The sequence below is a fragment of the Pristis pectinata genome, chromosome 12 (assembly GCF_009764475.1).
Source record: "Pristis pectinata isolate sPriPec2 chromosome 12, sPriPec2.1.pri, whole genome shotgun sequence".
Lineage (NCBI taxonomy): Eukaryota > Metazoa > Chordata > Chondrichthyes > Rhinopristiformes > Pristidae > Pristis > Pristis pectinata.
In genome coordinates this window covers 51761439-51784618 of record NC_067416.1, presented here as the reverse complement: position 1 = coordinate 51784618, position 23180 = coordinate 51761439, and the positions used below count along the sequence as shown (strand labels likewise).

At 51.0% G+C, this 23180-nt stretch overlaps 3 pseudogenes; 2 read left to right on the top strand and 1 right to left on the bottom strand.

The window, feature by feature from the left end:
• LOC127576615 (zinc finger protein 850-like) overlaps positions 1 to 23180 on the top strand; it is a 97891-nt pseudogene that overhangs the window by 26250 nt on the left and 48461 nt on the right.
• Positions 1 to 23180, bottom strand: part of LOC127576610 (zinc finger protein 721-like) — a 75638-nt pseudogene that overhangs the window by 30791 nt on the left and 21667 nt on the right.
• Positions 1525 to 23040, top strand: LOC127576618 (zinc finger protein 850-like; annotated as a pseudogene).

The following is a 23180-nucleotide window of genomic DNA, read 5'->3' as shown; positions in this document are numbered from 1 at the left end:
ATGCAGGGGGTGGTGAGTGTGTGGAACGAGCTGCCAGAGGAAGTGGGTGAGGCAGGTACAACAGCATCATTTAAGAAGCACTTGGACAGGTACATGGAGGGGCGGGGCTTGGAGAGATATGGGTCGAATGCAGGAAATTGGGACTGGCTGGGTGGGCACCATCGTCCGAACGGACTCGATGGGCCGAAGGGCCTGTATTGCTCCATGACTCTGTAACTGAAGGGACTTCCTGGATTCCTCATTTGATGAGAAGGAATTCTGTTAGAGGGATTGAGGGGGAATTTTGCTCTACGTTGGGACGTGGACCTCAGGACCCTGAAGTACTGAAGTGAGTCTTCCACCCCGCACAGTGTCTACAGACCTCACTGTTAGCCGTGCGTTTCACGTCGGAGGGTCAGTGGACTCGGGGAGGGCCCCAGAACTTCCAATCCCAGATACAGGAGCCTGAGGGCACGTACCACCAGGCTCAAGGACAGCTTCTACCTCACTGTGATAAGAATATTGAACGTTTCTCCAATACGATGAGATGGACTCTGACCTCACGATCTGCCCTGTTCTGACCTTGCACCTTATTGCACTGCACTTTCTCTGTCGCTGTGACACTTGACTCTGTACTGTGATTGTTTTTACCTGTGCTACATCAATGCACTCTGTACTAACCCAATGTAACTGCACTGTGTAATGAATTGATCGGTACGATCGGTATGCAAGACAAGTCTTTCACTGCACCTCGGTACAATAATAAACCAACACCAATAACAATACAACACTCGGGGATGGGGCCGGTGCTAGTGGAATGTAGGAACGTGTCTTGGAGCCAAATAATTTTCTGGCGGCAGCTCTTTGCGTGGACACCAGAGGAGATTGGAATGAACACGTCTGGACGAACGAGGGGCATAAATGATGCTTTCAGCAGCAGATAAACTGGGCCGGTGGTAGTCAGGCGATGCTACGGTGGTGAAATTCAGTCATAGGTGAAAACTCAGGTCTAGGCCAGACACAGCATCAAGGCTTCGAACAGTCAGGCTCAGCTTCAGACGATCTCCTGGGAATGGGGCCAGTGAGCTGACTGTCGGGGACCAAAGACACCGGCTTCAGGCTTCACACAGTTCGCTTGCAGAACATTTCCACGCGTTAAACATTGGGTGTTGAACATTGTGATAGATCTGGGACACCGGAGGTGTTGGAGAGGTAGAGCTGAATGTCATCAGCGGACACGTGGAGCCTGATATTGTGTCTCCTGATGAGATAAATCAGGGACATCGTTTGTAAATCAGAGGATAGATCTCTGGAGCTTTCCGTGCACAGACTGACAACAGTGTTTCCTTCATCACATAGTTATTGTCTGCAGAATGATTTGCGGTGGAGAACGAAGCTATTTAAAGGCGCTGTTCAGGTTGGTTCGCATGGCAGCCGAATTTACCCAAGAGCCACCGCGGCCGAGAAAGCGCTCTGGCTGCAGTGAGCGAGCCCACAGCGCAGGCGCGCAATGGGGTTGACGTCATTTTCGCGCCACACTGGACCCGGAAGTTTCATCGAGTCCGGGGTCCGGCCCACGGTTGGGGTGAGAATCCGTGCGGGCTGCAGGATCACTGCGGGCGGCCACACTGAGCAGTCCCGGCCTTTCTCTCCCCTTCCCCCTCCCGCTCCACACGGGGGACCCGGGCACTTTCCTGCTTGAAATCAAAGCAAACCCAGTGAGTGCGGGAAGCCCTCAGCAGGTGAGGGCAGTGTCTGTGGAAAGAGAAACAGGGAACTTTTCAAGTCCGAGACCCTTCCGTTAGACCTGGGAGAGAGCAAAAGGAGCTTGCGCAGTGGTTTGGGTGCGGGAGGGGTGGCTGGGGGTTGGGGGAGGGAGGGAGGGAGGGATGGGTGGGGGTGTGGGGGAGGGACGGATGGGGTTGGGGGAGAGAGAGATGGGGGCGGGAGGGATAGATGTGGGGACAAAGGAGCATCTCTGATGAAAGTGAAAGACAGAAAACACATTGAATTTCAGTGGCAGAGTAGGTGAGGGAGGCAACGGGTAGAACAAAGGGAAGTGGCAGAAATGGCCCATTCTGATTATAGATGGAAAGACAACCAGAGATTTTGATGGCAGTCTGGATGCTGCAAAGTTCCCAGATGGAAGATGACGTTGTTCCTCAAGCTTGTGTTTGTCATTATTATAACAGCTCGCTACAGAGACTAAAACCTCAGCTGACATACCGTCCTGTAACTATTGATGACTTTTGTAAATTTCCTTCACAGGATACAAAAAGCAGAGGATTTATTTATGGGAATCTCAACCACAACATCAGCGAATTCACACTGGGGAGAGGCCGTTCACCTGCTCTGAGTGTGGGAAGGGAGTCACTCGGTCATTCCAGTTGCTGATGCACCAACAAATTCCCAGAGAAGAGGCCGTGTATCTGCACTGAGTGTGGGAAGGGCTTCCTTCAGTCAACCCACCTGCTGACACACCGGTGTGTTCATACTGGGGAGCGGCTGTTCTCCTGCTCAACGTGTGGTAAGGGATTGTTTCAGTTATCCAGCCTGATGACGCACGAGCGAGTTCACACTGGGGAGAGGCAGTTCTCCTGCTCAACGTGTGGGAAAGTATTCACTCGTTTATCCAGCCTGATGACACACCAGCGAGTTCACACTGGGGAGAGGCCATTCTCCTGCTCAACATGTGGGAAAGGATTCACTCAGTTATCCCACCTGATGACACACGAGCGAGTTCACACTGGGGAGAGGCCATTCTCCTGCTCAACGTGTGGGAAAGGATTCACTCAGTTAACCAACCTGATGACGCACCAGCGTGTTCACACTGGGGAGAGGCCGTTCTCCTGCTCAATGTGTGGGAAAGGGTTCACTGTGTTATCCAGCCTGATGAAGCACCAGAGAGTTCACACCGGGGAGAGGCCGTTCTCCTGCTCTGAGTGTGGGAGGGGATTCACTGATTCATCCAATTTGTTGACACACCAGAAAGTTCACACTGGGGAGAGGCCGTACACTTGCTCCGAATGTGGGAAGGGATTCGCTCTGTCGTCAGAATTGCTGAGACATCAGCGAGTTCATACCGGGGAGAGGCCGTACACCTGCTCTGAGTGCGGGAAGGGATTCACTCGGTCGTCCCATTTGCTGAAACACCAAAGAGTTCACACCGGGGAGAAGCCACACACTTGCTCTGAGTGTGGGAAAGGATTCACTCAGTCTTCCAACCTGATAACACACCAGCGGGTACACACTGGCGAGAGACCGTTCTCCTGCTCAACGTGTGGGAAGAGATTCACCCATTTATCTGCTCTGCTGATGCACCAGCAAATTCACACTGGGGAGAGGCCGTACACCTGCCCCGAGTGTGGGAAGGGATTCATTCAGTCGTACCATTTGCTGAGGCACCAGAGAGTTCACACCAGGGAGAGGCCATTCACCTGCTCTGAGTGCGGGAAGGGATTCCCTTCATCATCTGACCTGCTGCAACACCAGCAAATTCACACAGCGGAGAAAGATTAAACATGCTGTATGCTCAATATTCAACCATCACTGCTACTGAAATCTAGCGTAAATTCACAATTGTTGCAGGTGTTCACGGGGGTCGGATTCTGTCGACGCTGCTGATCTCGCCCAGGATTGAACCCTGGTCATTGGGCACAGTTGCTTTTCTTCAGTAATCTCTTTAACTGTGTTAGAGTTCAATGTTCTGGATCTCTGATTAAAATAAAGCAGTTCTGTTTGAAACACTTTATATTAGGCCTTTACTGTCTCTGCAATGCACACAATGAACAGCAGAAAGAGAGTCCATTCAGCCCATCTAGGGCCTTCCAGTTTTTCTGCTCCACACCAGCCTCCTCCCATCTCACCCATTATAAATATTCAGAGAAATAGAGAGATGCAGCACAGAAATGGGCCCTTTGACTCACTGAGTCTGCACTGATTATCAACCAGTCATTTACTCTGATCCTACATTGATAGATTTTTAAAATTCTGCCCACATTTGCATTGACCACACCCTGCTTCACCCTCACCACCAGCAGATTCTACAAATCACCCACACATTAGGGACAATTTACAGTCCTTTAATAACCTTTCAGCCCACACCTCTTGGGATGTGGGACGAAACCCACACAGTCACAGGGAGAAGGTGCAAACTCCACACAGTCAACACCCGAGGTCGGGATTGAACATTGTCAACGTGAGGCAGCAGCTCTACGAGCTCTGTGCTCATTCGGCTTCCCATTCAATGCATTCCTGTCGTTCACCTCCATCCCTCCGTGTGGTGACACGTTCCACATTGTTGAACTGTGTGGGTGAAGAGCTTCCCCCAGAATTTCCTGCAGGACCTTCAGCAGATTGATGGCAAAGACAACAGCTCAGCAGGGGTCTTGTCCCAGACATTAGAGCAGCACAGCTAATAGAGCTGCTACCTCGCAGTGACAGGAGCCCAGGTTCAATCCAAATCTTGGGTACACTCTGTGTGGGGGTTCTCCCTGTGACTGGGAATTTCTTCCAGGAGCTCCAGTTTCCTCCCACGTCCCAAAGACATGCTGGTTGGTAGGTCAATTGGCTGCTATAAATTGCCCTTGGTGAGTGGGAGAAGTTGGGGAGAGTTGAGAAGAATGTCGGGAGAATTTTAAAAAAAGGATGAATGTGGGATCAGTGTGGAGTTGTGGACTGTGTCGGCCTGTTTCTGTGCTGTATCTTTCTGTGACATTCCCCATCCATCAAGCCTCAGGGAGAAAGTAATGGTGTTTCACTCTACTTTTTCCTTAAGATTTAAGATATCTTTGTTTGTCAAGAGCATTGAAACACACAGTGAAATGCATCTATTGCGTAGAGTGTTCTAGGGGCAGCGCGCAAATGTCTCCATGTTTCCGGCACTGACATAGAATCCCCACAACTTGCCAACCAGCATGTCTTTGGAATGTGGGAGGAAACTGGAGCACCCGGAGGAAAGCCATGCAGACACGGGGAGAACGTACAAACTTGCAGACAGCAGCCAGAATTGAACCCGGGTCATTGGCGCTGCAATAGCGTCATGCTAAATGCTACACTACTGTGCTACTCCCAGCTCATTTCAATATGAAGCTGTTCTCAATGGGCTGAATGTCACACAATTGAGTCACCGCAATACAGGACTGTCCTGACAGATCCTGTGCCTCATTCATTGTCCGACCTGATTCCGCCATTCACCACCTCAAAATAAATTCATTGATTTCTGTCCTGAATACAATAACTGAGGAACCGCTCCCAAGACAGGTTGGGTAAAGATTCTGCCATTTTGAGATTGGTGCCTGATGATCAGAGTTTAAGGAGATGCTTTCAAAACTGGGAATGACTGCAATGTATTTAGTAGATGCTTCTCTCACCCTGTCTCTCTGATCGATAGAAAAGTGACAGAATCTTCCTTATCGCCAACAGGTGACCCCTCAGCCCAAAACCATGCCGCTGAAAATTTGAATTCTTCCCCCATGAGAAACATTCCTTCAGCTGCCACCTGATCCAATCCTTTTTAAATCTTTCTCCTTTCACCTTGAGCCTCTAGTTTTGGACGGTTGCTCCGCCACCGAGAGTCGCCTTTGGAAGAAATTAGAGGAAGAGGGGAAGATGTGACTGGTGCTGGGATCCTGACGCAGAAATGGTGAAGGATGATGTGCCACCTCGAGCTTCCGGTTCCAGCTCATTTCAATTCCCCTCCTCATTTCCACACCGACCTGTTTGTCCTCGGCCTTCTCCACTGCCATGGTGAGGCCAAACACAAACTAGAAAAGCGGCACTTTGTATTCCACTTGGTGAGCCTACAGCCCAAAGGTACGGACGTTGAATTTGACAGTTTCAGGCGACCAACTCTCGTTCCTTTCCCACTCCTCCCAGATTCTCCTTTTGTTCACCTTTTCCTCCTCCCTCTTTCCCCCACCGCCCATTCCCGAGATCCGTTCCCCTCCCGCCCCTGATTCCATCTGCTCATCATCCTTCCTCCCTTCCCAGCTTTCACTTGTCATCTCTCTGCCTCTGTCTACTTACCCCTGCCCCAGCTGCTGCCACCTGCTCACGTTCCCTCCTTTATCTGGTTCCACATCAGCTCCAGCCGATGTCTCTACCTTCTGCCTCCCCCCAACCCCCAACCCATCTGCCTCCACCTGCCCATCATCTCCCACCTCACCTGGTTCCACCTCCCAACCTCTGCCTCCCCCCTCCCTCTCACCTCTTTATGCCGGCTGTCTTCCCTCTACGCTCAGTCCTGATGCAGTATCTAGACCCGAACACCAATCATCCCTCTGCCTCCACAGATGCTGCTCGATCTGCCGAGTTCCTCCAGCAGTCTTTTTGCGGCAGATTCCAGCATCTGCAGTCTTATCGACTCTGCAACTGCCAAAGAGCCAGACTGCACCTGCTCCCCACACGGCAGCCCGGCACAGTCCTCCGCCTGTGATGAAAATCACTGTGATGTTTGTGAGACACGATTTCCTATTCACAAAGCCGTGCTGACTGTCCCTTAGCAGGCCTTGCCTTTCCACACGCTGGTAGGTCCTGTCCCTCAGAATCCCCTCCAGTAATTTCCCACCACTGATGTTGGGTTCACTGGCCTGTGGTTCCCTGGCTTGTCCTTGCAGCCCTTCTGAAATAAAGGCACACCCTCCAGACTTCTGGTATCTCACCCCGGCTAAGGAAGATGCAAATAACTCTGCCAGGGCCCATGCAATTTCTTTCCTATTCTTCCTGCAAGGTCTTGGGATGCAATTGGTCAGGCCCTGGAGATTTGTCCACCCTAATATGCTTTCAGACTGCCAGCACCTCCTCTTTTGTAATGACGATATGTCCCAAGACATCAGTACTCGTATCCCTTAATTCCTTAGCTTGCGTGACCTTTTCTGTTTACCGTTATCCCCGGAGAATGCCTTTGTCGTGTATTGGCATGTTGCATCGCTCCTTTGCCCATGTGAGCCCGGCCATGGGCCAGTCGAGCCAGGTGCAAAAACCAGCTGTGGGGGCAGACTACTCGTCCATCAGGGTGTTGCCAAACAGTCAGGTCTGGGTAGCAACCATTTTCTTTCCAGTCTCGTTTCTCCTGCTGGGTGGCCTGATTTTGGGCTGATTGCAACTGCTCGTTACTGAGAAATTCAGGGAGATCCTGCCCCCCCCAACCCCCCAGCTCTGATTCGGTGTGAGCCGTCTGCAATATGGAGCTTTGTTCGGTAGCAACACTCCCAGCTACTCCGTCGGCAAATCTGTTGCCTTTAGATAGTTTGTCATCAGCTGAGCTATGAGCCTCACATTTGCTGATAGCCAAAACCTGTGAGAGTTGAATGGCATCTCATAAATGAAGGATCAGAGAGGTGTGCTGCATGGTTTTTCCTGAGGAGCTAATAAAACCTCTAGTTTTCCATAATTGACCAAAGTCGTGGACCACCCCAAGGGCATAACGAGAGTCAGTATAGATGTTGGCGGTCTTGCCTGCTGCTAAATTGCAGGCACGGGTGCTGTGATCAGAGCTTGCTTTAAATCATTAAAGGCCTTCTCCCTATCGGGTGTCCATTCAATGATGAGCAGTTCAGTCTGCAATGTTGCCAACTTGCAGCACTGCATCTTTTTCCCGGTACTCAGGGATCCACTGCCGAGAGTATCCTATCATTCCCAGAAAGGAAAGAATGTCCTTTTGTCATCCTGGGGTCCAGACCTGGTTAATTACTTTGATTCAGTCTTCCCCCAGTTTCCATCTGCCTTGACTGAGCTGGAATTCCAGACATCGGACTGTTTCGAGGAATACACAATGACCTCAGCTCGCCAGATGTTCAAACAGTGTTAAAGAGTCTGTCAAACACTGGCGCCCAGTTGTTGAAGCTGTTGGAATATCATAGGCATATTGTATTAGAGTGGATCCTTCAGAGAGCTGGCACTCGTCCAGGTCAGGTTTTACAGCAGCCGCATAAACCACGGGGTTTTCTATGTAGCCCTGAGGCAGGCGGGTCCAGGTGTATTGTTTTTTGTATGTGAAGGCAAAGAGGTTCTGACTGTCTTTATGCAAGCATATGGAAAAGAAAGCCGAACACAGATCCACTACTGTAAACGTGCTCGCCTCTGCCGGGATGGATGTAAGTCTTACATTGGTATCAGGGACCAATGGAGCTAATGGAACAATGATTTTATTGATAGCTCGCGGATCTTGCACAAACCGCCACTCATTTTTTCGGCTGGTTTGGGGAATAGGCGGAATAGGAGTATTGCAAGGACTCTGTGTCAGAATAAGCACACCTTGTCGCGATAGGGAGTCAGTCACGGGAGCAATACCTTGTGCTCAGGGACGGTGGGGACTTTTCCGATGTGAATCTTATGTTATGCCCATAAGTTCTCGGGTATCCTGGCTGGTACCCCTGGGAGGAGAAAGGAATCTTCCCTGGGCAGGTGCTGCCTTTCAAACTTTGTGGGCCAGAGTTGAGGCTCGAGTAACACTCTCCCCTCCTGCTGGTTGAAGAACTCAGCCCTCACCTCTCGTCCCAATAGATGTGCTGTAAAACTGTACACAAGGAGGGTCTCAGACAAACGTCTGGTTATCACAGTTCCAACTTCCTCGGGCTTTGAGAGAAGCATCTACAAAATACATTGCAGTCACTTACAGTTTTGAAAGCATCTCCTTAAACTCTGATCATCAGGCACCAACCTCAAAAGGGTAGAATCTTTCCCCAGCCTGACTTGGGAGTGGTTCCTCAGTGATTGTATTCAGGACAGAAATCAATGAATTTATTTTGAGGTGGTGAATGGGGGAATCAGGTAGGACAATGAATGAGGCACAGGATCTGTCAGGACAGTCCTGTATTGCAGTGACTCAATTGTGTGACATTCAGCCCATTGAGAACAGCCCCGTGTTGAAAAGAGCTGGGAGTAGCACAGTAGTGTAGTGGTTAGCGTAACGCTATTACAACACAGGTTCAATTCCGGCCGCTGTCTGTATGGAGATTGTACTTTCTCCCTGTGTCTGCGTGGGTTTCCTCCGGGTGCTCCGGTTTCCTCCCACATTCCAAAGACGTACGGGTTGGGAAGATGTGGGCGTGCTGTGTTGGCACCGGAAGCGTGGAGACACTTGTGGGCTGCCCCCAGAACACTCTACGCAAAAGATGGAATTTCACTCTGTGTTTCCATGTACATGTGACTAACAAAGATATCTTAAATCTTAAAAGTAGAGTGAAACACCATTACTTTCTCCCCGAGGCTTGATGGATGGGGAATGTCACAGAAAGATACAGCACAGAAACAGGCCGACACAGTCCACAACTCCACACTGATCCCACATTCATCCTTTTTTTAAAATTCTCCCGACATTCTTGTCAACTCTCCCCAACTTCTCCCACTCACCAAGGGCAATTTACAGCAGCCAATTGACCTACCAACCAGCATGTCTTTGGGACGTGGGAGGAAACTGGAGCTCCTGGAAGAAATTCCCAGTCACAGGGAGAACCCCCACACAGTCAGTACCCAAGATCTGGATTGAACCTGGGCTCCTGTCACTGCAAGGTAGCAGCTCTATTAGCTGTGCTGCTCTAATATCTGGGACAAGACCCCTGCTGAGCTGTTGTCTTTGCCATCAATCTGCTGAAAGTCCTGCAGGAAATTCCGGGGGAAGCTCTTCACCCACACAGTTCAACAATGTGGAACGTGTCACCACACGGAGGGATGGAGGTGAACCACAGGAATGCATTGAATGGGAAGCCGAATGAGCACAGAGCTCGTAGAGCTGCTGCCTCACGTTGACAATGTTCAATCCCGACCTCGGGTGTTGACTGTGTGGAGTTTGCACCTTCTCCCTGTGACTGTGTGGGTTTCGTCCCACATCCCAAGAGGTGTGGGCTGAAAGGTTATTAAAGGACTGTAAATTGTCCCTAATGTGTGGGTGATTAGTAGAATCTGCTGGTGGTGGGGGTGAAGCAGGGTGTGGTCAATGCAAATGTAAGCAGAATTTTAAAAATGTATTAATGTAGGATCAGAGTAAATGACTGGTTGATAATCAGTGCAGACTCAGTGAGTCAAAGGGCCCATTTCTGTGCTGCATCTCTCTATTCCTCTGAATATTCATACTGGGTGTGATGGGAGGAGGCTGGTGTGGAGCAGAAATACTGGAAGGCACCAGATGGGCTGAATGGCCTCTCTTTCTACTGTTTGTGTGCATTGCAGAGACTGGAAGGACCTTAGATGAAGTGCTTCGAACAGAGCCACTTTATTTTAATGATAGATCCAGAACATTGATCTCTAACTCAGTTAAAGAGATTACAAAAGAAAATCAACTGTGCCCAATGACCAGGGTTCAATCCTAGGTGAGATCAGCAGCGTCGACAGAATCCGACCCCCGTGAACACCTGCAACACTTGAGAATTTGCGCTAGATTTCAGTAGCAGTGATGGTTGGAAATTGAGCATAAAACACAGTTAATCTTTCTCCACAGTGTGAACTCGTTGGTGTTTCAGCAGCTGAGATCACCATGCGTAATCAGGTTGGATAACTGAGTGAATCCCTTCCCACACTCGGAGCAGGTGTACGGCCTCTCCCCAGTATGAACTCGCTGGTGCGTAATCAGGTTGGATAACTGAGTGAATCCCTTCCCACACTTAGAGCAGGTGTACGGCCTCTCCCCAGTATGAACTGGCTGGTGTATCAGCACGTCATGTGACTGACTGAATCCCTTCCCGCATGTTGAGCAGATGAATAGCCTCTCCCCAGTGTGAATTCTCTGGTGTATCAGCAATTTGGACAAATGAATGAATCCCTTCCCGCACTTGAAGCAGGTGTATGGCCTCTCCTGGGTGTGAATTCTCTGGTGTGTCAACAAATTGGACGAATGAGTGAATCCCTTCCCACACTCAGAGCAGGTGTACGGCTTCTCCCCGGTGTGAACTCGCTGGTGGTACATCAGGCTGGATAACCCAGTGAATCCTTTCCCACACGTTGAGCAGGAGAATGGCCTCTCCCCAGTGTGAACTCGCCGGTGTGCCTGCAAGTGGGATGAATTATTGAATCCTTTCCCATACATTGAGCAGGAGAATGGTCTCTCCCCATTGTGAACCCGCTGGTGTGTCTGCAAGTGGGATGACGGAGCAAAGCCCTTCCCACACTCCGAGCAGGAGAATGGCCTTTCTCCGGCATGAACTCGCTTCTGCGTCATCAGGTTGGATAACTGAGCCAATCCCTTACCACACGTGGAGCAGGAGAACGGTCGCTCCCCAGTGTGAACTTGCTGGTGTGTCAGCAGGTGGGATGACTGAAGGAAGCCCTTCCCACACTCAGTGCAGATACACGGCCTCTTCTCTGTGAATTTGTTGGTGCATCAGCAACTGGAATGACCGAGTGACTCCCTTCCCACACTCAGAGCAGGTGAACGGCCTCTCCCCAGTGTGAATTTGCTGATGTTGTGTTTGAGATTCCCATAAACAAATCCTCTGCTTGTTGGATCCTGTAAAAGAAATTTACAGAAGTCTTCAATAGGTACAGGACGGTATTTCAGCTGAGATTTTCGTCTCTGTAGCGAGCTGTTATAATAATGACAAACACAAGCTTGAGGAACAACGTCATCTTCCATCTGGGAACATTGCAGCATCCAGACTGGCATCAAAATCTCTGGTTGTCTTTCCATCTATAATCAGAATGGGCCATTTCTGCCACTTCCCTTTGTTCTACCCGTTGCCTCCCTCACCGACTCTGCCACTGAAATTCAATGTGTTTTCTGTCTTTCACTGTTAAAAGGGGTATCAAACCCAAAAGATTCCCTCTTTCTGCAGATGGAGACACAAGAGACTGCAGATGCTGGAAATCTGAAGCAATACATAAGGGAGCTGGAGGAACTCAAAGTGGGTCAGGCAGCATCTATGGAGGGAAATGGACAGTCAATGTTTGGGGTCTTGGTGGTGTTGGACTTGGCGATTGTATTGGTTTATTATTGTCACTTGTACCGAGGTACAGTGAAAAACGTGTCTTGCATACCGATCATACAGGTCAATTCATAACACAGTGCAGTTATATTGAGTTAGTACAGAGTGCATTGAGGTAGTACAGGTAAAAACAATAACAGTACAGAATGAAGTGTCACAGCTACAGAAAATGAGCAGTGCAGGTAGACAATAAGGTGCAAGGTCACAACAAGGTAGATCCTGAGGTCAGAGTCCATCTCATTGAATAAGGGTATCATTCAATAGTCTTATCACCGTGGGATAGAAGCTGGCCTTGAGCCTGGTGGTACGTGCTCTCAGGATCATTGAACGTGAAGGGTAGACAATTAGACTCACTTGTTGGAGATTGTCATTGTGTGGCAGTTTTGTGGTCCAAATGTTATTTGCCACTGAATATTCTGGAATGGAAGTGTTAGATACCATTCTGTATCCAGACAGAATAGAACATGTTCTCAGTGGCAGAAGGAGCCGAGGACATTAAACATAGTTGAGTTGTAAAATAGCCATAAGTTGCAAGGATTTTTGTTTCTTCAACACAGTGTTGACTGACACAATTTAGCCACATGGGGAAATTACTTTCACAATACGTGTATTTTTTATTCACTGGGAGTTGGACTTAATTCCTTTTTTGACCTCAGTCCCAACTACAGCTGCTACCTACAATGATTTGGACATCCCTTCCCTCATTCTGTCCTCAACCCCTCCCCATTCCCCCAAACCCTGCCCCTTCCCCCATTCCTCCTCCCCATTCCCCCTCCCCGCTTTCCCCTCTGGCCCCTTCCCCCTCTGCTCCTCGTTCCCCTTCCCCCTCAATCCTCCCTCCCCCTCTTTCCTCCTCCAACATTTCCCCTCCCCTATTCTTCCCACCTGTCATTACCCCCTCCTGTACATCCCCTCCCCCTCATTTCCCCACACCATTCCCCCTCCTCTTCCCCATTTCCCCCCCCACCTCCTCCCTCATTCCAACATCATTCGCCCTCTCCCCTCATTCCCCCTCCCTCAGGTTCCCCGCTCCCTCCCCCCATTCCTCTCCTCCTCCCTCATTCCCCTCCATTCCACTTCCCTCATTCCCATCTCATCTCCTCCCGAATTCCCCCTGCCCCCTCCCCAATTCCCCACCCCCTCAATCCCTGCTCCCCACCCCCTCAATCCCCAACCCCTCCCCCGCTTCCCCTTCCCCCTACCCCCTCACAGTTAACAACAGCGCGTCCCTTCCTGATGAACTTAACACATTCTATGTGCGTTTTGAACAGGAGGGAGGTGGATTGTCACCATCCACCCTGACAGCCTCCAGTGCAGCTGAACCTGTGATCACAGTGGAGGACGTAAGATCAGTCTTCCGGAGAGTGAACACGAGGAAAGCACCTGGCCCAGATGGTGTCCCTGGCCGTGTGCTCAGATCTTGTGCTGATCAGCTGGCAGAAGTATTTGCAGAAATATTTAACCTCTCCCTGCTTCAGTCTCAGGTTCCCACCTGTTTTAAGAAGACCACTATCATCCCAGTACTGAAGAAAAGCAAGGTAATCATGCCTCAATGACTCCCGACCAGTGGCTCTGACATCCACCATCATGAAGTGCTTTGAGAGGTTGGTCATGGCACGTATCAACTCCAGCCTCCCAGACAACCTGGACCCACTGCAATTCACCTATCAACGAAACAGGTCTGCAGTGGATGCCATCTCCCTGGCCCTACACTCAGCTCTGGAGAATCTGGACAGTAAACACACCTACGTTAGACTTTTGTTTATTGACTGCAGCTCTGCCTTCAATACAATAACCCAAGCAATTTTGTCACCAAACTCCGAGACCTAGGACCTAACACCTCCCTCTGTAACTGGATCCTTGACTTTCTAACAAACAGACCACAATCAGTGAGGATAGGCAGCAATACCTCCAGCATGATTATTCTCAACACTGGTGCCCCACAAGGCTGCTTCCTCAGCCCTCTACTCTACTCCCTATACACTCATGACTGTGTGGCCAGATTCTGCTCTAACTTCATCTACAAGTTTGCAGATGATACCACCGTTGTAGGCCGTATCTCAAACAGCGATGAGGTGGAGTACAGGAAGGAGACAGAGAGCTTAGTGGAATGGTGTCATGACAACAACCTTTCCCTCAATGTCAACAAAACAACAGAGCTGGTCATTGACTTCAGGAAAGGGGGTGGTGTACATGCACCTGTCCACATCAACAGTGCTGAGGTCGAGACGGTTGAGAGCTTCAAGTTCCTGGGAGTGAACATCACCAATAGCCTGTCCTGGTCAAATAACGTAGATGCCTCAGCCAAGAAAGCTCACCAGTGCCTCTACTTCCTCAGGAGGCTAAAGAAATTTGGCACGTCCCCTTTGACACTCAACAACTTTTATTGATGCACCATAGAAAGCATCCTATCCAGATGCATCACGGCTTGATACGGCAACTGCTCTGCACAGGACCGCAAGAAACTGCAGAGAGTTGTGGACACAGCCCAGTGCATCACGGACGCCAGCCTCCCCTCCTTGGACTCTGTCTTTACCTCTGACTGCCTTGGTGAAGCAGCCAGCATAATCAGAGACCCCATCCAACCTGGTCATTCTCTCTTCTCTCTTCTTCCAACAGGTAGAAGATACAGGAGCCTGAGGGCACGTACCACCAGGCTCAAGGACAGCTACTACCCCACTGTGATAAGACTATTCAACGGTTCCCTTATACTATAAGATGGACTCTGACCTCACGATCTACCTTGTTGTGACCTTGCACCTTATTGCACTGCACTTTCTCTGCAGCTGTGACACTTTACTCTGTACTGTTATTGTTTTTACCTGTACTACATCAATGAACTCTGTACTAACTCAGTGTAACTGCACTGTGTAATGAATTGACCTGTACGAACAGTATGCAAGACAGGTTTTTCACTGTACCTCGGTACAAGTGACAATAATAAACCAATACCAATACCAATACACCAAGCCGAATGCCCCAACGCTGTGCCGAAAGACATTCACTGTTGGTAAGTGGCTCCTTTTAGCAAGATTCACTCAGCTCGGACCTCACAAGCGGACGCAGAGTTGGGAATTTATTTTCGGGGACACGTACGAGTGATTCCGGAGATCGGGGGGGGGGGGGGGCGGGTTTAGCTTCACATATTGACGGAAGAAGTGCTTCTGAGGAGTGGAGACTTTAAACAAGATGGTTTTGTGTGCAGAGTAACGAGGAGATGGCTCCGGGACCAGTGGACACCAGGTTTAAATACTTTTGCAAAATCATCCAAGGCGGTGCCAGCGTTTTGGCGCTGCAAGATCTCCTTTGTTTTGTCTCTGTTTCTCTCTCTGTCTCCCCCTCTCTCTCCCAATGCTCTCCCGGCTGCCGGATCGAACACCCGACCAGGCGGCGACGCTGTGGCCCTTCCCCCGGCAGAGACATCGCCTTTGCCCCCGCTCCAGCCTCCTCTCCCCGCACAACTGAAAACTCCATTCACCCAGCTCGACTGAAGGCTCCTCCGTTCGGAGGCCGGAACCAGCTCCTCCCGCCGCAGAACCGCACCTCCCGTCTGCATTAAAACAGGACAATCCCAGAGCAGGAGGGACAAGCGGCTGAGCACAGCGGGGCGGGCAGCAGCGGTCCCGGCAGAGGGGGAAATCGTGTCGGGCCCCGCGTCAGATTTTGCTCAAGGCCCGCGACCCAGATCTGGGGGGGAGGGGGAGCAGGGGGAGGGCGGAGGGGAGAGGGAGGAGAGAGGGAAGTGGGAGGTCAGAGTGTGGGGAGAGAGGGAAGGGGGAGGGCTGAGGAGAGGGAGAGGGTGAGGGGAGAGGGGGAGGGGAGAAAGTGAGGGAGCCGGCACCGCCCCAACATGACGTCCCGTGAAGTTTCTGCAGGTCCGTAGTGGATCCAAAGCCCCATCTCGGGGACAAACACCACAGCCCGGGTGTGGATAAACCCCCCGCCCCGGCGCTCCGGTCCTACCTGCCACTGGGAGCCGTGCGTGGGCAAGGTCCCGTCCTTGGGACCACACGCTCCCTGCAAACACAGGGAATTCCACCCGCTGTAATCCGACTGACGGCGGGGGGAGAGGTTGGGGGCGGGGGGAAACGCTGGGGGGAGACGCTAGGGGTGGGGGTAAACAGTGGGGGGAGACGCTGGGCGTTGGTGGGGGGGAGAGGCTGGGGTTGAGAAAAGAGACAGTTGGGGGAGGTGCCCTCTAGTTTTAGACTCCCCTACCCTGGGAGGGGGGGGGGGGTGGATGGAGACAGACAGTGACCGTCCACCTTATCTACGCCCCTTGTGGTTTTATAAACCTCTATAAGGTCCCTCCTCGGTCTCCTACGCTCCAGGGAAACAGTCCCAGCCTGTCCAGGCTCTCCTTATAACTCAAGCCCTCCGGTCCCGGCGACATCCCCGTGAACCCTGTCCCTGCACATGACACCCTTCCTGCAGAATGGAAACCGGAGCGACACACATGATCCCGGTCCGGTCTCACCAACAGCTTCCGCAGAATCTGGTATCAACAGCGGAGTTGAAAACATCACATCGAGTGCAAGGAGACACATCAGGTGCCCGTTCTGTCCCCAGATACAGAGTCCGTGTCTGCATCCATCGTGTCTGGGCCCTCGATCTGTGGGCAATCCCTCTGGGATCTGGCTCAGAACGAGCCAAGCACAAATTCCTGCTCCCAATCACTCACAGTGACCCGTGGGTGAGAGAGGGTTCCTGCCTGAAGGAGCACTGTGTTGGAGAGAGAGGGGGAATCAGCCAGGGTTCCTGCTCCCCATCACTGCCCAGTTACCCCTGGGGTCAGAGAGAGACAGGGAACCAGCAGGAGCTCTTGCTCCTGAACACTGTCCATTCAGCGGGGGTCGGAGCGAGCAGGTTAGTTTTCAATGCATTCCCGCACAAACAACTTGGTGAGCTGTCCCAGAATAATTCACCCGTCTGCTCTGTGGGTGAATGCGACCTGTGTGTGTGCCGTGTATTTGCATCATTGTGATAGTGGCTCTTCGTTGTCCCAAACACAGGCAAATTAGTTCCTCTGGCGAGGCACAGCTGGAGGTGGGGTTTTCTGCACAGCTGGGATGGGGAGCAGGAACCCTGGCTGATTCCCCCCTCTCTCTCTAACCCAGGGATCACTGGGCAGTGACGGGGAGTCAATCACGCGAAGAGCGAGGCCATGCTCTTCGGCAACTGGCCCGACCGATCCATCATCCCCTTCACCGTCAGGCCTGACTACCTGAAGGTGCTGGGGATCTGGTTCGGAGGGGCTGGGGCGTGCAACAGACATTGGCAGGAGCAGATTGGGAAGGTAAAGCAGAAACTGGGACTGTGGGAACGGCGCTCCCTATCGATAACTGGGAAGAACTTGGTCATCAGATGTGAGGCGCTCTCAGGGCTGCTGTACTTGGTGCGGGTGTGGCCTGTTCCTCGCTGCTCTGGCTTGGGAATCACCCGCGCCGTCTTCCGGTTCATCTGGGGATCCGAGATGGAGCTGGTCCGACTGGCCACCATGCACAAGTCCCTGGACAATGGGGGTAAAGGTGTCCCTAATGTCACCCTCCTCCTGATGACCAGCTTCATCTGTGGCTGCATCAGGCTGTGTGTGGAACCCAAGTATGTGGGCACCAAGTGTCACTACGCACCGAGGTTCTACCTGTCCCTGCTGTTGCTAAGGATGGGCCTGGCCCCATGGCCACACGGCGTCCCAGTCAGCTGGACGCTGCCACGCTACCTGTCCTTCCTGGAAAAGTTCTTCCAGACCAATACCTTTGACCACGTCCATCAGGCAGTGGTCAGCACAGAACATCCTGCAGACACTGCAGGAGAAGGACTCAATGGATACTGTGGGGTGGTTCCCTGAGCAGACTGTCCAGACCATCTGGCAGAATGTCTCATCACCAGAACTCACCAACAAGCACCAAGACCTCGCTTGGTTGGCAGTGAGAGGGGCCCTCAGTCAGATCCTTCCTGTATGGTTGGAACCTCACTCCCAGCGTGTGTTGCCCCTGGGAGGACTGCGCTGGGGACGAGACAGTCGCCCACCTCTTTGTGGGCTGTAGGTTTGCGAGGAGGGTGTGGCGAAAGATGCAAGGGTCCTTGTCACGGTTCATCCCCAGCAGCAGCGTAACAGAGGATTCTCTGATCTACGGGCTGTTCCCGGGGACACACACACAGACGGACATCAACTGCTGCTGGAAGGTCATCAACTCGGTGAAAGACGCTTTTTGGTCTGCCCAAAACTTGTTGGTCTTCCAGCACTGCGAGATGTCCGTAGGGGAATGCTGCCGGCTGCCACATTCCAGGCTGCAGGAGTACGTGCTGAGGGACGCACTGAAGCTGGGCGCAGCCAACGCAAAGGCTCGGTGGGGAAGGACTACAGTTTAGGGTTCTTCTGCCACTGGAGAGGGAGGGGAGGGGACAGGGGGAAAGCCCCTAAATATTGTAAATACGGGACCGGGTAGCTTCCAGGGAGCCACACGTGTGGCATCGGTGCTGTTTTTCTATATAAAAAGGTAACACTAATGAATGATTTGTACAAGAATGTAAAGGTTTGCACTGTTTTGTAATTGTATATAGTTTCTTTTATTATGAATAAAGTTTATTTTGTAAAAAAAAAAGCAGGAACCCTGGCTGATTCCCCCTCTCTTTCTAACCCAGGGGTCGCTGGGCGGTGACGGGGAGCAGGAACCCTGGCTGATTCCCTGACATTTTCTGCTTTGTCTGGTCTGATAGGTTGCCTGATGTTGTGTCTCCTGATGAGATAACTCAGGGACATCGTTTGTAAATCAGAGGATAGATCTCTGGAGCTTTCCGTGCACAGACTGACAGCAGTGTTTCCTTCATCACACAGTTATTGTCGGCAGAATGATTTGCGGTGGAGAACGAAGCTATTTAAAGGCGCTGTTCAGGTTGGTTCGCATGGCAGCTGAATTTACCCAAGAGCCACCGCGGCCGAGAAAGCGCTCTGGCTGCAGTGAGCGAGCCCACAGCGCAGGCGCGCAATGTAGGTGACGTCATTTGCGCGCCACCTTGGACCCGGAAGTTTGATCGAGTCCGGGGTCCGGCCTACGGTTGGGGTGAGAATCCGTGCGGGCTGCAGGATCACTGCGGGCGGCCACACTGAGCAGTCCCGGCCTTTCCCTCCCCTTCCCCCTCCCGCTCCACACGGGCGACCCGGGCACTTCCCTGCTTGAAATCAAAGCAAACGCAGTGAGTGCGGGAAGCCCTCAGCAGGTGAGGGCAGCGTCTGTGGAAAGAGAAACAGGGAACTTTTCAAGTCCGAGACCCTTCCGTTAGACCTGGGAGAGAGCAAAAGCAACTTGCAGAGAGGTTTTGGGGAGGGGGAGGGATGGGTGGGGGGTGTGGGATTGACGGCTGGTGGGGGAGTGAGGGGTGTGGGGGTGGGTTACGGAGCGATGTGAGGTAGGGAGGGATGTGGGGGTGGGGGAGGGAGATAGATTGGGTGGGGGAGGGAGATAGATTGGGTGGGGGAGGGAGAAATAGATGGGGGTTGGGGGTGGGATAGATGGCGGAGAGGGAGGGATGGATATGGGGGTGGGAGGGAGGGATGGATGGGGTTTGGGGGTAGGGTAGGATGGGGCTGGTGGAGGGATGGGTGGAGGTGGGGGGCAGGGATTGATGGGGGGTTTGGGGAGGGATAGATGGGGAGTGGGACGGACGGTTGGATGAGGGGTAACAGGAGCATCTCTGATTGGCTTCACTGAGGCAACCCCAACCTCGCTCTATGTTTTATCCACCTTTCTGGTTAATGGACTAACAAAGGCAGTTGGAGACAAGGCAATGTTCACACTGTGAAATGGGGCCAGAACTGTTGTCGAGGCCTGTGGTTCCAGCAACAGCTGCAGCATGTGTTTCACAGTTAATGAAATATCTCTTAGTGTTTGATTTCTCTCTCTCTACCTGCCCTCATTCATCTCGATCACTGACAGGTTTGTAAACTAAGGCTGAGGCCAGGGTTGGTGAGGCATTCTCAATCGGAAACGTTCTCTGTGCCCTGTTTTTAAAGAGAAATTGCAGATGCCAGAATCTGAAGTAAAACCAGAAACTGCTGGACAATTCAGTGCATCAAGCAGCATCTGTGGAAAGAGAAATTGGGTTAATGTTTTAGTTTGGAGACTGCCCTTTTATCTGATTGATTGTTTGAAAAGTCGTAACTTATTGAACAGAGTTAGCATAGCCTTATGAAAGAAAAATTTACCAGTGCCCATTTAAAAGTGAGACAAGAGGAATTTCTTCTCTCAGAAGCTTGAGTCTTTGCATCATCTTGCTACAGAGAACTGTGTGGCAGAGTCCTTGGGTATATTTCAGGTTGGGATAGATTCCTAATCAGTAGGGGATTCAAGGGCTATGGGGACAGGGCAGGAAAGTCAGCCATGATCCTGCTGAATGGCAGAGCAGGCTTGAGACGCTGAATGTTCTACTCCTGTTCCCACTTCCTGTGGGTTTAATGGTGTATTTATCCCTTCCCCATCTTTTCTGCAATTTAAAACTTGTTTTCTCACTTTCTTGGTTCTGACAAAGGGTTTCCAACCTGAAACATGATTTGTTTCTCTTCCCACAGATGCTGTCTGACCTGTGTCCAGCATTTTCTATTTTTATTTCCAATTTCGGGCAGCTGCAGATTTTTTGATTTTGCTGCTTTCTCTGCCGGCCCGGCCCAAGGTGGACTCCAGGCCCCGGCCGGTGAATGACTGTTTTGCTGGGACCGTTTCTGGGGCCCTGCGGATTGTGGGTATAAATGCAGCCATTGATTCTGTTGCAAAAAGCACTTTGCCTTTGCTCTGCAGGTGGTCTTCAAACACAGATGAGCAAACTGAGATTGGGACCGGTTTCCAAACACTGCTGATGTCAAAATCATTACAGGTAACAGCTGTGGTTGGGACAGAGGTCAAAATAGGGACTAAGTCCAACTCCCAGTGAATAAAAAAAACATGTATTGTGAAAGTAATTTTCTCATGTGGATAAATTGTGTCAGTTAACACTGTGTTGAAGAAACAAAAATCCTTGTCACTTATGGTTATTTTACAACTCAACTATGTTCAATGTCCTCGGCTCATTCTGCCACTGAGAACATGTTCTATTCTGTCTGGATATAGAATGGTATCGGACGCTTCTATTCTGCAATATTAAGTGGCAAATAACATTTGGACCACAAAACTGCCACACAATGACAATCTCCAACAAGTGTGTCTAATCGTCTATCCTTCACGTTCAATGGTCCTGAGGGCACGTACCACCAGGCTCAAGGACAGCTTCTATCCCACTGTGATAAGACTATTGAACGGTTCCCTTATACAATGAGATGGATTGTGACCTTACGATCTACCTTGGGAACTTGCACCTTCTTGTCTACCTGCACTGCACTTTCTCTGTAGCTGGGACACTTTACTCTGTACTGTTATTGTTTTTACCTGTACTACCTCAATGCACTCTGTACTAACTCAATGTAACTGCACTGTGTAATCAGTTGACCTGGATGATGGGTATGCAAGACACGTTTTTCACTGTACCTCGATACAAGTGACAATAATAAACCAGTACAAATGCAGTGGCCAAGTACAACATCAAGTCCCAAAATGTTGACTGTCCATTTCCCTCCATAGATGCTGCCTGACCCACCTTTAACAGTGAAAGACAGAAAACACATCGAATTTCAGTTGCAAAAATGGCCCATTCTGATTATAGATGGAAAGACAACCAGAGATTTTGATGACTTTTGTAAATTTCTTTTACAGGATACAAGAAGCAGAGGATTTGTTTATGGGAATCTCAAACACAACATCAGTGAATTCACACTGGGGAGAGGCCGTTCACCTGCTCTGAGTGTGGGAAGGGAGTCACTCGGTCATTCCAGTTGCTGATGCACCAACAAATTCACAGAGAAGAGGCCGTGTATCTGCACTGAGTGTGGGAAGGGCTTCCTTTAGTCATCCCACCAGCTGACACACTGGCATGTTTATACTGGGGAGTGGCCGTTCTCCTGCTGATCGTGTGGTAAGGGATTCGCTCAGTTATCCAGCCTGATGACGCACCAGCGAGTTCATGCCGGGGAAAGGCCATTCTCCTGCTCGGAGTGTGGGAAGGGCTTTGCTCAGTCATCCCACTTGGAGGCACACCAGCGAGTTCATACTGGGGAGAGGCCGTTCTCCTGCTCAACCTGTGGGAAAGAATTCATTCAGTTATCCAAGCTGACAACGCACCAGCGAATTCACACTGGGGAGAAGCCACACACCTGCTCTGAGTGCGGGAAGGGATTCAGTCGGTCGTTCCATTTGCGGATGCACCAGAGAGTTCACACTGGGGAGAGGCCCTTTGCTTGCCCTACATGTGGGAAGGGATACACTACGTCATCCAGTCTGGTAATGCACCAGCGAGTTCACACCGGGGAGAGGCCGTTCTCCTGCTCAACCTGTGGGAAGGGATTCACCCATTCATCTGATCTGCTGAAACACTGGCGAGTTCACACGGGGGAGAGGCCGTACACCTGCTCCGAGTGCGGGAAGGGCTTCCTTCAGTCAACCCACCTGCAGGCACACCAGCTAATTCACACTGGGGAGCGGCCGTTCTCCTGCTCAACGTGTGGGAAAGGATTCATTGAGTTAACCAAACTGATGAAGCACCAGCGAATTCACAGTGGGGAGAGGCCATTCACCTGCTCTGAGTGCGGGAAGGGATTCAGTCGGCCATCCCATTTGCGGATGCACCAGAGAGTTCATACCGGGGAGAGGCCGTTCATCTGCTCGACATGCGGGAAGACATTCACTCAGTTATCCAGCCTGATGATGCACCAGCGAGTTCACACTGGGGAGAGGCCGTTCACCTGCTCTGAGTGCGGGAAGGGATTCTCTTCGTCATCTCACCTGCGGAAACACCAGCGAATTCACTCTGCGGACAAGGATTAAACATGCTGTATGCTCAATATACAACCATCACTGCTACTAAAATCTAGCGCAAATTCACAAGTATTGCAGGTGTTCACGGGGGGTCAGATTCTGTCGACACTGCTGATCTCGCCCAGGATTGAACCCTGGTCATTGGTCACAGTTGATTTTCTCTTGTAATCTCTTTAACTGAGTTAGAGTTCAATGTTCTGGATCTCTGATTAAAATAAAGCAGTTCTGTTTGAAACACTTTATCTCAGGCCCTTCCTGTCTCTGCAATGCACACAATGAACAGCAGAAAGAGAGGCCATTCAGCCCATCTGTTGCCTTCCAGTGTTTCTGCTCCACACCAGCCTCCTCCCATCTCACCCAGTATGAATATTCAGAGAAATAG